The sequence below is a fragment of the Drosophila gunungcola genome, unplaced genomic scaffold, assembly GCF_025200985.1.
Source record: "Drosophila gunungcola strain Sukarami unplaced genomic scaffold, Dgunungcola_SK_2 000035F, whole genome shotgun sequence".
Classification (NCBI taxonomy): domain Eukaryota; kingdom Metazoa; phylum Arthropoda; class Insecta; order Diptera; family Drosophilidae; genus Drosophila; species Drosophila gunungcola.
The window spans coordinates 600,414-613,958 of record NW_026453209.1 but is presented as its reverse complement, the minus strand read 5'-3'; the positions used below and the strand labels follow the sequence as shown (position 1 = coordinate 613,958).

Below are 13,545 nucleotides of genomic sequence, written 5' to 3'. Positions count from 1 at the left end.
AAGACCCATCGCAAGGGCATATTTTCCTCAGCACATGGTAGCAGAACGTCTTATTATCCAACTTTTATATCCAAATCGGGTCACAGTATCACTAATGAGATGAATGGGACCAACGCCATGCCAAGAAAAAAAACCCCAAACTCCGACTCCGTGCTTAACGGTCTTCTTTTTGTACCGGGCGTCAAATTTTTTGACTTTTGGGCGTCTGAAGTCGTTGTCAAAAAATAATAAAATATTATTCCATAAATTAATATTCCACTTTTTAGAGCCTTTTGATTTAGACCACTCCAAATGATTTTGAGCAAACTGTCGCCTCATCTTTAAATATTTTTTCGTGCTATATGTCCTGGAAGGCCGGCAATTTTAAGTCTACGACAAACCGTATAAGATTTTGGCGGCAATGGCCTTGGAAGACATAAAGGAATCAATTTTTGCAAGTCTGACGATGCAGTGTCCGTTGATTGTAAAGATTTCTTCTTCCGTCTTTTTTTTCAACATAAGCTTTTGGGTTCAATGCGTATTGAACAAAACACACCGAGCGTCTAAGACTTTTCGCAATTTCCCGAAGACTTTTCCCTTAAATTTGAAGATTTACGACCATATTCGTTTCTTAAAGGGTGCACTGCTTGTTTTGGGCCATCTAAATATTTTTTTAGTCTCGAATATTCATAAAGAAGCAAGGAGTTAATAAAAACCACAAAAGCTTCTTAGCCCAAACCTAGGTTAAATGTCTTAAAATTTAATAAAATTACTAGTGTACTTATTATTTTGAACAGAGCAGAGATGGCCATCCAGCACAGATTTATGCTTTGTATTGAATATATGGGGTTACCCATATAACTTTATCCATAACTTTCGAGCTTCGTCCTAACAATTGAAAATTATACCTATGTAATTATTATTTTAACCAGTTGTGTAGCTCCCATGTTAAAAACGGAAATTAAATAATTTATTTAAAAAATTTTAATTTCTCTACTTTTGTACTTTTTTCAGTTGTTTCGGAAATATTAATAGTTGAATTACGCCTTTAATTTTATTAAAATCGGAAAAGGATATCGTATAGCTGCCCTAGGAACGTTTGAGTAATTGAGCTGAAAATCATCATAGTTTAATGTTGTGAAACATATACGCATATAACTCGAAATGTACATTTTTTCAAGAACATTTAATTTTTGCAATGGCTGCAAGGGTATATAAACTTCGGCTTGCCGAAGTTTGCTTTCTTTATTGTTGTTTTTAATACCTATTTCTATTTCAATTTTACTTACAAGAGGTTTAATAAAAAATGTTTATAGTTAATTTGGCTTTGCATAGATAATAGTAAAGAAATCAAATGGTTGAAAATTGAAATTGGGTTATAGTGTGTGCACAGAAAATTTTATGAATTATATTATAGCCAGCTGCTTATCGGTTTCCAGGTATGGATTTTGGTAACTGATGGCTGGCCTTGTGGCCGTCCATTCAATTTGGTCTTCAGGATAATTAATGTCCCCATAATTCTTGTTATTCCTGTTGTTCCGCATTGTTTTTTTTTTGTACCAACTCAATACAATCGATGTGTATTTGGGAAGCCAAATGGGAGCGCAATTTTACAGTTAGGACGGACAAGGGAACTAAATAATAGTTTATTTGTATAATGATCATGTAATTCATTCGATGATCGCTCAAATAACCCAAGAACCAGTCGAACGTTAATTTTGGGTCAACAAGATTTCCTTAATCGAATTTTAAAGAGAATAGCTGATTAATGAAGGCGTCCCCTTATAAAAAGTCAATACGTTACACTTAAGGCAATTCAGATTTAAGAGCTTAGATTGACACCATCTCTGAGAACTATAAATATCTGACTGTAAACCGAAACCCGATTGTAAATTATTTTAGGACAAACCAAGTTTTACATCGTCAGCATAAATTCGTACACGAGAATAAGTAAGTAAATGGCAAAGGTCCCATATGACTACCCTGAGGCTTTATTTAATCTCTGAGTTCTTCCATTCAAATAACTTGAAATCCAAGTAAACAGACTATTTAAAAACCTGAGCTGATCTTATTTAAATAAAAGAAAAGAGTGGATAACTGAAAAAAAAGTATAACTAAAAATCTGTATTTATTAAATCAGTCAGCATTTTAATTTTAATACCTTTAACTAAAATCAAAGAGTATATTATATATTACATAGATGGGACATCTCATACAAAAAAATATGATGTATTGCGGGTTCCAGTGGTGGAAGAACTTTGTCGTGGAACCCACACTGCGGGCCCATCCCAGCTTGTCATGTGGCGTTGTTGCGCCTACCAAACCATGTTATACGCGTTCGAAACCTGACCTGACCTTAATTTGTGTTTTTGTTTTGTTGTTTTTTAATAACTTTACTAACATAATGGAGCCAAAGTACAAAACAAAAACACGAGATAACGCGTGTATTTAACGCTTCTTACAAACTTTACTTTTTTTTAACTACACCGAAAAAATCTGAGAACAAAAAAACCAAGAGCAAATCTTCTCTATTTCAGCATTTTTATACACTTGCAGAGGGTATTATAATTTCAGTCTCCAACCCAATAAAGTATATATATTTTTTATCAGCATCACTAGGAGAGTCGATCTAGCCATGTCTAGTATATAAGTCGAAACGACCAGGATCGGACGACTAAAGCATATAGCTCTTATAGGAACAATCGGAAAAATAAATAAAAAAATATTATAACTTTGCTGTTCATAATTTTTTTTTTAGTTCTTCGACATATAGTAATGGTTAATTATTTCAGAATTTCGGTTTAAATTTCATCAAAATCGGACGACTATATCATATAGCTCCCATAGGAACAATCGGAAAAAAAAATGAAAAAAACTATAACTTAGCTGTTTTTTAATTTTTTTCTTAGTTCTTCGACATATTGGGTAACTATTTCAGAATTACGGTTTTAATTTCATCAAAAACGGACTATATCACATAGCTCCCATAGAAATAATAAAATTATATAAAATAACTATCTAATTGAGCTGCAAATCATCATAGCTTCAATGTTTTTCAACATATACGCAAGTAAATCATAAATCGAGAGGAAAAGATCTTGAACTCGAGAATAAAAGATCTTGAACCAGAGAAAAAAATAGTCTAAAACTTAAAAAAAAATTGAAAGGTATAAAAATTGTGAAAGAAGTCCTCTCTCAAATTGTTCTGGAAGTTACCAAAGTATACTTCGTCGTTTTCCTTAGAAATTTTCGCCCGGGGCGTGAATTAACGTTTTGTCTTTGATTGATTGAAAAATGGAAGCATGGAGACGAAGATCGCAATAGATGCCCGGTTGTTCGACCTATTGGTCTCATGTGATTTGATGGAGGCCCTTGCGATGCTTGCACGGTAAGTAATTAATATTTTATAAAATAAAAACTAAGTATAAATTATAAAAACGTTAGGTATTTATTTTATATTTTATTTATTTCCATACGCCCGAAGGGCATAGGTATTTTATACAGAGTTAATTCTCTAGAGTACAATTTTTGACTAAACTAAAGAACCTATCCAACTGCAGCTTGAGGCCTTTGCCTCGCTGCAGGGTCAGCGTTTTGTCCCTGCCCGTGGCGATCACTCGCTCCGCGAGTGCTCTGGTCTGACTCCGGGCACTTGCACCCGGAACGCGCGGTCAGCGGTTTCTTCGCTGCGCGTGCAGACCACCGGATATGGTCTGCAACTCGGCAGTTTCTTCTCTTGGGAACTGCCTGTGTTAACTTCTCCCCCCTTCAAGTGGTCGACGTCCCGGGGACCCGCTCGTTCCACATCGTTGTCAATTCGTGGTTTGGTGTGACTTCTGGCCCTTAGATAGCGATAGCCGAATTAAATGGTGGAACACAGAAAGAAAGTAGGAAGAAGGAGTTGCTGAGGAAGGACCCCAGTGTAAGTTCTTCTCTGAGGGTCCCGATGTGGTGGAGATTGCTCAGACTCAGCTCGTGAAGAAATTGGAGACTCAGCCGGTTCTGGTGGGCCGTGATGTTGACTATGGCCATGGCCGACACAGCAGGTTTTCTCATTGAACTTCCCAATTGATTTACGAACCAAGTTCCGTTGAGGGCTTGTCAGAATAGGTTACCAGGTAGGTTCCAGATATTTTTTTTCTCTCGCCTTGGTTGTCGGTTATGGTCACTAGATACCTCTAATAATTCTATCAAACTAACGTCAATAAGCTGCCTGTCCTTGAATTCGCCAATATCGGAACTATCCAAAATTGCTGGACTTACGATGTTTAATTTTGCCAGGGTTAAGCCCATTAAAATCTTTTCTAGATCCGTGATTACAATTCTATTTTTTGCTAGAATAATTTCCAAAAGATGGGTATATTTATCTGTTTCGAATTTATGGATTTGATTCATTGAGTTTGTGAGTTCATTTAGACGTTTCTAAAATTTGATATTTAATTCTGTTTGTCCTTCATCTGTTCTCATTAATTGTTCTTGATTGAATTTTATTTGCTACCAATCGTTAAAGTCGGGTGTGCCGGCAATAATTTTTAGTGCTGCCCCGATTAAGTTAATACTCCTAGCGGCTCTATGGTGGATTTTTAAGGTATTCAGCAACTTGCGAATATTTGTAAGAGCCGTCATTATGACTGGTGTCCTGTGATCGTCTGTAAATGTCTTCGTCATTGTTTCCGTCTTGTCGGCGTAGTCTTCATAAGTCGTCACGTTCGTTGAGTGCTGTAGGTATCCGTAGGACTCCCAGATGACAATTTCATTGTCTTCTTTCGGGATATAGTCTGCGTTCGTGTAGTCGTTAAGTTTACTGTCGCGTCCGTCTTGACAGCCGTAAGTAAAAAAACTAAGACTAATTTTCCTAACCTAGAAAAATATAAAAATAATAGAAAAAGGGGTTCAGTAATCTTGTGAAGATGGTTAGCGTAGATTGTCCTTGTGGACCACCCTCCCCTCAATTTGGACCGTGGTCCCCAGGTCTGCTTCAATAATTTTTTCCGAACATAGTGGCGAGAGCTTGTTTCCTATGCGTTTGTTTGCCTTTAAGAAAACTTTTTCACCAGCTTGAAATCCCTTTTGGTCCTATCTTTGTTTACCTGGTCAAGGGATTTTTCTTGAGCCTGTTGTATTCTCTTCCTAATTCTGCTTTCGAAATCCGCGGGTTTTTTTGTTGTTTACCGAGTGGATAGAATTGTATTTGTTGGTTGCCAAAAGAATTAGTTCGGTCGTATCGCTTAAGTTGCCCTCTATTTTCAAGCATCTGGCTATTTCCGCCAGGGAGCTATGAAACCTTTCTACTTGACCGTTTGAGGTGCTATGTAGGGGCGGGGTGTTGGCGATGGTGATATTGAAATGATTCATGAGTATCGATTTAATTGTTTCGGAGTTGAACGACCTTTCGTTATCACAATAAATTGTTTTGATTTTTGGGAAGAAATTTATTATCTGCAGTATAGGGGATTTTACGTCCACTATGGCCATCGATGCGATAGCCTGCACCGTGGCGAATTTTGAAAATTTATCGATGCATGTTAGAAAAAGGGTTCCATCTGTTGAAAAAATGTCGATGTGGAGAATTTCCCCCACATAAGAAGGTATCTGTGTTTCTGCTACCACTTGCTTAGATGGATGGCGTTTGTATTTTGCCATTGAACAGGTCTTGCAATTCAAAGTTGTTTCTGTTGCTCAGTTGTATCCGTTATGTCCTGCACGAAGCTTTTCGTATATCGATGTTGAATAAATGCCAAGATCGGTAGGGAGCAATATATTGCGTTTACCACCTCAGCATTAACTAAATCTTGTAAAGTGTTAAGCAGATTTTTTCGGTTAGAAATTTTTATTACGTGTCGCACCTTGCTTTTAAACAAGATGAATGTGTCAACAGAGGAGCTGTTTCCTTCCTCAATTACTATTTGGTTCCGGAAACAGTTTACTATGGTGTATGTCAGTGATTGTTCGCTGTGTATGGTTGCTACATCTGATTCTATTTCGTCTTCTAAGACGTTTATGTTCTGGCGAGACAGCGCGTCTGCCACAAAGTTTTCTTTGCCAGGTTTATAAACTAATTTCGCGCCGTGATCGTCGATAATCCCCTTCAAGCGTTTTAGTTTCGCGTTAGGTTTTTTGTCCGAGACGGCAAAGGTAAGTGGCTGGTGGTCGGTAAAGATCTGCAAGCCTTTCACTCCGTACAAGTAATTCCGGAGGTTTTCAGTGCCCAAACTATAGAGAGGAGCTCTCGCTCGTTGGTTGCATAATTTTTTTCGTTGTCCCGCAGCGCTCGTGATATCATAGTGATGGGGCGGCCATCTTGTGATAGTACTGCTCCCAATCCAGAGCCTGGCGCATCAGTCGTCAAGTCAAATGGCTTTTTGAAGTTCGGGTAGGATAGCAGAACGTCTTCTGATGCCAAGATCTCTCTCAGCCTGTCAAACGTTTCTCTCTGTTCCTTGGTCATATCTATGTCGACTTTTATCGACTGATATTTGCTAGTTTTACCATTTTCTCCCTTTAGGATATTCGTTAAGGGTATTGTGATAGTCGCGAAGTTTTTTATGAAGCACCTACAATAGCTTACTAGTCCCAGGAAATATCTGAGTTCGTATAACGTTCTAGGCGGGGGGAATTGTTTTATTGCTTTGATCTTTTCAGGTGAAGTTCGTAGCCCTGTTTGAAACACTATGAATCCCAAGTATTCGACGCTTTTTTTAAAGAACTTTGACTTTTCTTGGGACACTCTCATGCCCGCCTCTAAGAGTTTCGTTAAGGCCCAATCCACGTCCCTTACATGGTCCTCTTTTGTTTTGGAAAATATTATAACGTCATCGACATACACATAGCATATCTTTGAAATTCCTTTCCGGAGGACATCGTCGATGGCCCTCTGGAAAATGCTCGGGGCATTCTTAAGTCCAAATGGCAGTCTACAGAATTCGTGTTTGTCGTTGTTGATTGAAAAGGCTGTCTTTTCCCTGTCCTTTTCTGCCAGCTCTATCTGATGAAAGCCTGACTTGAGGTCGAGTGTCGTAAAAAATTTCGACTCGCCCATATTCGACAGTATTGTCGAGATGGTAGGGATAGGGTATCTATCGTCTACGGTTTTTTGGTTTAGTTTCCTAAAGTCGATAACCAATCGTTTCTTTTTAACCCCATTTTGGTCAGTTCCTTTTTTGTCCACAACCCAGGTAGGGTTATTATATGGGGTCTTGGATGGCCTTATTACGCCGTCCGCAAGAAGTTGTTTAACCTCTGCATTGACGAATTCGGTTACACCCATGGGGTGCGGGTATGACTTAGAGTATACCGGTTCCCCATCCATTTTAATCGTTGCCAATGTGTTTATGTTGAAAGGCAGCGCTTCGTCCGGATCGGCGAAGGCTTTATGATTTTTTACAATCATTTTATCGAAGGTGGCTTTAATTGCCAGAGGAACGTCCTCGACATCGATGTTTATGAAGTTAACGTTTTCCGCTTTAGCAAACTGGATCTTTTCAGTTCCATTGCTAATGTGCAGAACATTTTTGGTAAAATCGAGCTTCGCATTCACTTGTTTATGTAAGTCGAGTCCGATAATGCCGTTAAAATCTTTAAGGTCGTTAAGAATGAAAAAGGATGTTTTTACGTTGAACACTGAAACTAGACATTTTTTATCTATTTTAGTAAAGCCATGGATCGACTTTACTGTGAAGGGTTTATCCGCTGACACGATGCCTTTCAGCCCCGGGAGTGGAGAAATGTAATTTTTAGAGGTGCCTGTGTCGATTAATAGTTTTATTTCTTTTCCTGCTACCGTACGTGTAATGTAAGGAAGCAGGGACTTTATTCTAAAAATTGCAGGAGTCTTCTCCAGCTAACTCGTCCTCTATCTCCGTGGTGCTTGCTTGCGCAACGAAGTCATATTCCTCATCGTCGGTTTTTTTTTTCCGGCAGGAAGTTTATTTTTTGTTGGGATCGTGTCGACCCCCTTTGCCAATCCGTGGGCTATTTCAACCTGGAGGAGGTGTCGACCTCCATTGGTTCTGGCGCTGGTTGGCTTGGACCTGCGCTATTATATGGTCTTTGTTTAAAAGAACCGCTCTGATTAGACATGAGTCAGTATAAAAAAAATATGGTGGGTGCCACAAAATTCAATCAAGGGTTTGTTAAAAAAAATATTTTTGCACCTATTATTTTTTACAACAAAATTTAAATATCAAAAAGAACGTTTTATTCAAAAAAATGTTTTGTATTTTTTGTGACGGAAATTAGGCATCAAAAATAAAATTTTTTATTACTAAAAATTTTCCAACAAATATAATTGGTTTATTTTATTTTTGCACAATTTAGCATAGGAAAATTTGAAATTTATTCGTTTTTAAGCGTCAACGAAATTTATTTTTGAAATATTTGCATTAGCGAGCACTTAGGACAAAAAGCCAACTCACATGTTCTTATATTTATTTCGTCTTCGAGTTCTATGTTTTGCCGACGGCTTTTGCCGTTGTCAGTGCCGCCGCTGTCGCTGCTGTTGTCGCTGCTGCTGCCGTTATCGCTGCCGCTGCTGTTGTCTTCTTGGGGAGTAATTTTTTGCAATTCCCGTTGCAGACTTCGGGTTTTTTCACTTGTTAAGAGGAATTTTTTAGATTTTGGATTGCAGATTTTGGGTTTCTTCCACTTAGATTTTGGGTTGCAGATTTTAGATTTGTTCCACTTGTTTAGATTTTGGGTTGCAGACTTTGGGTTTCTTACACTTGTTAAGAGGAATTTTTTTTCAGTTTTCCTTCACTTTGTTAAAAGTTTTGGGAAATATTATGGTTTGATTTTCGTATTTTTCTAGTGCCAGTTCTTGACCGCACTTTTAATTATATTTTCACTTGCACTTATTGCACTGGATCGCATGAGTCGTTGATTTTAATTTTACTTTTTACTTTACTTTTTGCAATTTCTTGCACTTGGATGGCGTGAGTGCCCCACGTTAGGCGCCAATTATAAAATCGTTAGGTATTTATTTTATATTTTTATTTATTTCCATACGCCCGTAAGGGCATAGGTATTTTATACAGAGTAAATTCTCTGGAGTACAATTTTTGACTAAACTAAGGAACCTATCCAACTGCAGCTTGAGGCCTTTGCCTGACTCCGGGCACTTGCACCCGGAAGGCGCGGTCAGCGGTTTCTTCGCTGCGCGTGCAGGCCACCGGATATGGTCTGCAACTCGGCAGTTTCTTCTCTTGGGAACTGCCTGTGTTAACTTATATAATTATTATTATTTACATTTATGTAGAAATAATATTTTATATAATAATTTTCATTTTATTAAAGCTAGTGTGATTGTATTAATTTATTTGTGAACAAAAAAACGTGTTTCGGATGTTTACTATTTAACACCTGCTTAAGTAAAGCGAAGGATTTAACACTGGTTTAAAAAGAGTAATTTACCGCAAGTGACGCTGCAGCAGTTCATGTTTGTATGTGTTTTTTGTTTCCTTTGATTCTTATTCTTGTTCTACTTGTTAATGCTCGCACAACGTCACAGTCGTAAAAGAGTTGTAAGAAACATAAAAAACATACATATGTACATAGACTGCAGCAGTGTCACTTGCGGTAAATTTATATTTTACAACTCGTGTTAAATATTTTGTTTCACTTAAGCACGTGTTAAATAGTAAATTTAAATCTATATTTTTTGTTGTTTAACCAGTTTTTTTTTGAGACAATTTAGTTTTAAAAATCCGAGTATATAAATAGTTACACAGTTTAATAATTGTTATTCTAGGGGCCGGAGTTAATTTTGTGTGCCTTGAATTCATCACAGCAGACGACAAAGAGACGATTCTCCTCCCCTTCATACGTATGTTTCATTTATTGTTAAGAAAATTATAAGATTTAAATATATTTAGCTATATAATTTCGAATGTAAATTGTATAAAAAAAATAAAGAATAAAATAAAAAAAAGCACAAAATTCGAACGGTTTTTGCGATCTGGCATTTCTACTGAGAAAAACCGTTCTCAACAGTCTCGTTCTCTCCCAAGAACGGATTTTCCGAAATCAATAAGACATATTCATAGATCAAGACTGCTTTTTAAAACTGATTATTCTTGCATTAAGAATAGGTATTTTTGGTTCTGAGAACGAATAGGTTGGTTCTTCAGTCCAAGCATAGGCGCTCTCGTTTTCAAGATTTTGAGAACAATTTACTCTCGACACCGAGAAGACATATTATGAAATCGAGTATGTTCATTCTTAAAAAAGCAGTCTTGATCTAAGAAAATTTCTTCTTGATTTCAGTAAATTCGTTCTTGGCTCACTATTGAGCACGGAAATACTGAAATTGAGACTGTTAAGAACGGTTTTTTTTCTCGGTTTATGATTATTAAATCAGTAATTAACAAGAAAGAAAGCAAACTTCGGCAAGCCGAAGTTTATATACCGTTGCAGCTATTGCAAAAATTAAATATTCTTCAAAACATTAAAATTATCATTTACTTGCGTTTGTATGATGGTTTGCCGCTCAATTATTCGATAGTTCCTATAGCAGCTACATGATATTGTTTTCCGATATTAATAAAATAAAAAGCGTAATTCTGAACTGTAAAATTATTAATTAGTCAAAAAGAATTAAAAAAAAAAAATTACAAAATAGAAACGCTAGATTTAAAAAAAAATTTTTTTTTTATTTTTTTATTGTTTCCATGGGAGTTATATGTTACAGTCGCCCGATTTCTATGAAATTTAAACCTTAATTCTGAAATATTTAACCATTACTATATGTCCTAGAACTAAAAAAAAAATTAAAACAGTAAAGTTATAATTTGTATACCCTTGCAGAGGGTATTATAATTTTAGTCAAAAGTTTTCAACGCAGTGAAGGAGTCTTTTCCGTCCCCATAAAGTATATATATTCTTGATCAGACCTGCAATAGAAAGACAACTTTTGGGAAAGTTTCATACAGATAGCTTTAAAACTGAGAGACTAGTTTGCGTAGAAACGGACGGACAGACGGACGGACAGACGAACATGGCTAGATCGGCTCTGCTAGTGATGCTGATCAAGAAAATATATACTTTATAGGGTCGGAAATGTCTCCTTCACTGCGTTGCAAACTTCTGACTGAAATTATAATACCCTCTGCAACAAGGGTATAAAAAATTATAACTTTGGTGTTTCTTAATTTTTTTTTAGTTCTTCGAGATATAATAATGGTTAAATATTTCAAAATTACGGTTCAAATTTCATCAAAATCGGACGACTATAACTTAAAGCTCACATGAAAACAATAAAAATATTAAAAAATTATTTTTTTAATTCAACTTTTTTATTTTGTAATTTTTTTTAGAAATTCTGTATGATTAATTAATAATTTGACAGTTCAGAATTACGCTTTTAATTTTATTAAAATCGGAAAACGATATCATATAGCTGCCATCGGAACTATCAAGAAGCTTCAAATAGCTTCAATGTAAACATACACCCAAGTCAATCATAATTTTAATGTTTTCAAGAATATTTAATTTTTGCAATAGCTGCAGGGGTATATGAACTTCGGCTTGCCGAAGTTTGCTTCCTTTCTTGTTTTCCGATTATTTTGCCAGATTTCAGCTGATACCAGGACATGTAAATACAATTTGTTAAAATTATTTTTTTTTTTCAACGCCAGGAAATACCGCTGCCCCTGCATCTGTCATGTCCAACAAAGGTCACCGCCCACGCCCTGAGATTTTCTCCCATTTTGAGTTCTCCGGGCTTTATCTGCAAGACTTTTAATTTTATACCGAGTGGGGCATCCAGCCATGTGTTCAGTTCATAGAGATCCAATCGGTCGGTTTCATTACTTTTCGGAAATTGAATTGAAATATCTCCGTTTGTAAACCACTTTGCCCGGTATGTAGCGCATGACTTAAGCTTTTCGGTTAAATTGTTTGCTAGATCTTCGATAAGCCCTCTGTGTAGTCTCTTCCTGGACATGCGTTCTCACGATGTGCTGACGATCTGTTATACCTAATTCTGGATTTCATTTACAGCTGCGACCCGCGAACAAGTTTGTAATCTGCCCCACTGCCAAACCAATGTACAATGTTCGCATCTCTTCCTGAACTTGGACGAGTATTTTGTCCCATCTTCCATGTATCCGGATGGCCTCGAAGACCGACTGGTTTTCCCGTTCCGAGGCTTTGGATTGCGGTGCATAGGCTGGGTATATGGTATATATATGGTATGGTCGTAAGAAATCCAAATATAGTTTCTACATTGGTCGATCAGTGATAACTTCGGCTCCTATGAGCTGGGGTGTCGCCTGCTGATTCGCTATTATGGGCCTGTTGTATTAAAGCTTGTCAATTGCTCTGGAATCCACAAATTCGGGCATCATGCGCTAAAACAGCAAATAGTCCTCTACCCGCATTCTTTGCAGGTATTCTTTATTGCTGAATTCTGTCGTCTCGAAATTCAAGCAATCCACCTGGTTTAACTTGAACTGTCTGGATAACATGTCTTTACCCTCTCGGTGCTCCGATTTCGCTTTGGCTGGCGTCGCATTGTATGAAAATACGTCGTTTAAAATCCTTATTTACTAAAACCGGACCGACCGTGAGTGCTAAATTTAACTTTCAAAACTCTTTTCTCCTCCTAGACAGCCTGTAAGCGGTGCCGAAAGTCCGGAGAAGTTTACGAAACTTCGTAGCTGCCTTATCGCCGTAGGTTCGGTTAGTAAGTATCCGACTCCGATTATAAACCCAAAAAGAATTTGAAACCAAATGGTAATTTTTTAATCCTATTGTTAAATTTGCTTTTTTTTGCGACTTTCCCAAAGACTACTACAGTGTTCGTCAAATGTCTTCGAAATAATGAGGAGGTTATCCAGATAGACGATTACATGGCTGCGTAGCTTCTGCGGGATCAACCGGCACAGGCGCTGAACTGCATTAGTCCGAAGGGTGTCAGACAGAACTGATAGAGCGGTCTTACCGGGATGGTGAATGCCTAATATTCTCTGCCCTTCGGAGCCATCTCTATCTGACAAACCACATGTTTGAGGTTAACACTGCTGATAAAGATGGCTCAAGATGGATTAAGTATTCTGTATAGGGTATGCGTCAATGCATCTACCCCTAAAAAAAAAACCAGCTCCTAGCTCAACGATGGGCAGAGGTAAAGTTTTAGTAACCGAGTTTTATCCTTATATGTAATTTCCTTAATTTCGTTGGGAAGTCCCTCCAGCAGCATGTACTACTGCCTCATTTGTAGTCAACTGCAGACTAATATCCATCTAGAAGCTTGGCCGCCGCAAAAGGACGATTGACCAAGTTTATGGTCGGTGAACGAAGGCTGCGCAAACAGTCGACGGGTGTTTTGTCCCTGCTGAATCCGAAATTTTGCCCGTTGGACCGCTGAAGATCCTGCTCCTTGCCGCCTTGTACTGTACTTGTCTATCCTCCAAAGATTACAATAGAGACCACTTTAAATTTCGAGCCGCTGAATGTCTGGCATGACACCTCCTTCTGAATCAGGCCCTTCTTCGTGTTTCCCGCCTGGCGACGAGGATATTGAGGAAGTATGGACTCACAGTCCTAGAACGTATGTCCGGCCATTCCGCA

The 13,545-nt window shown here is 37.6% G+C and overlaps 1 protein-coding gene and 1 long non-coding RNA gene across 6 annotated transcripts in view; one reads left to right on the top strand and one right to left on the bottom strand.

The window, feature by feature from the left end:
• The window catches only part of LOC128263966 (transcription-associated protein 1-like), a 249,763-nt gene that overhangs the window by 135,884 nt on the left and 100,334 nt on the right, over positions 1-13,545 (bottom strand). The window lies entirely within an intron of this gene.
• On the top strand, positions 3,337-12,894 carry LOC128263969 (uncharacterized). 3 transcript variants are annotated; one of them, XR_008268615.1, is made up of 4 exons: positions 3,337-3,367; positions 9,725-9,799; positions 11,610-12,658; positions 12,762-12,894. It is a non-coding gene; the product is annotated as an uncharacterized LOC128263969 (long non-coding RNA). The 3 variants fall into 3 exon arrangements; XR_008268614.1 differs by having other exon boundaries at positions 11,610-11,833; positions 11,974-12,847; XR_008268613.1 differs by having other exon boundaries at positions 11,610-12,847.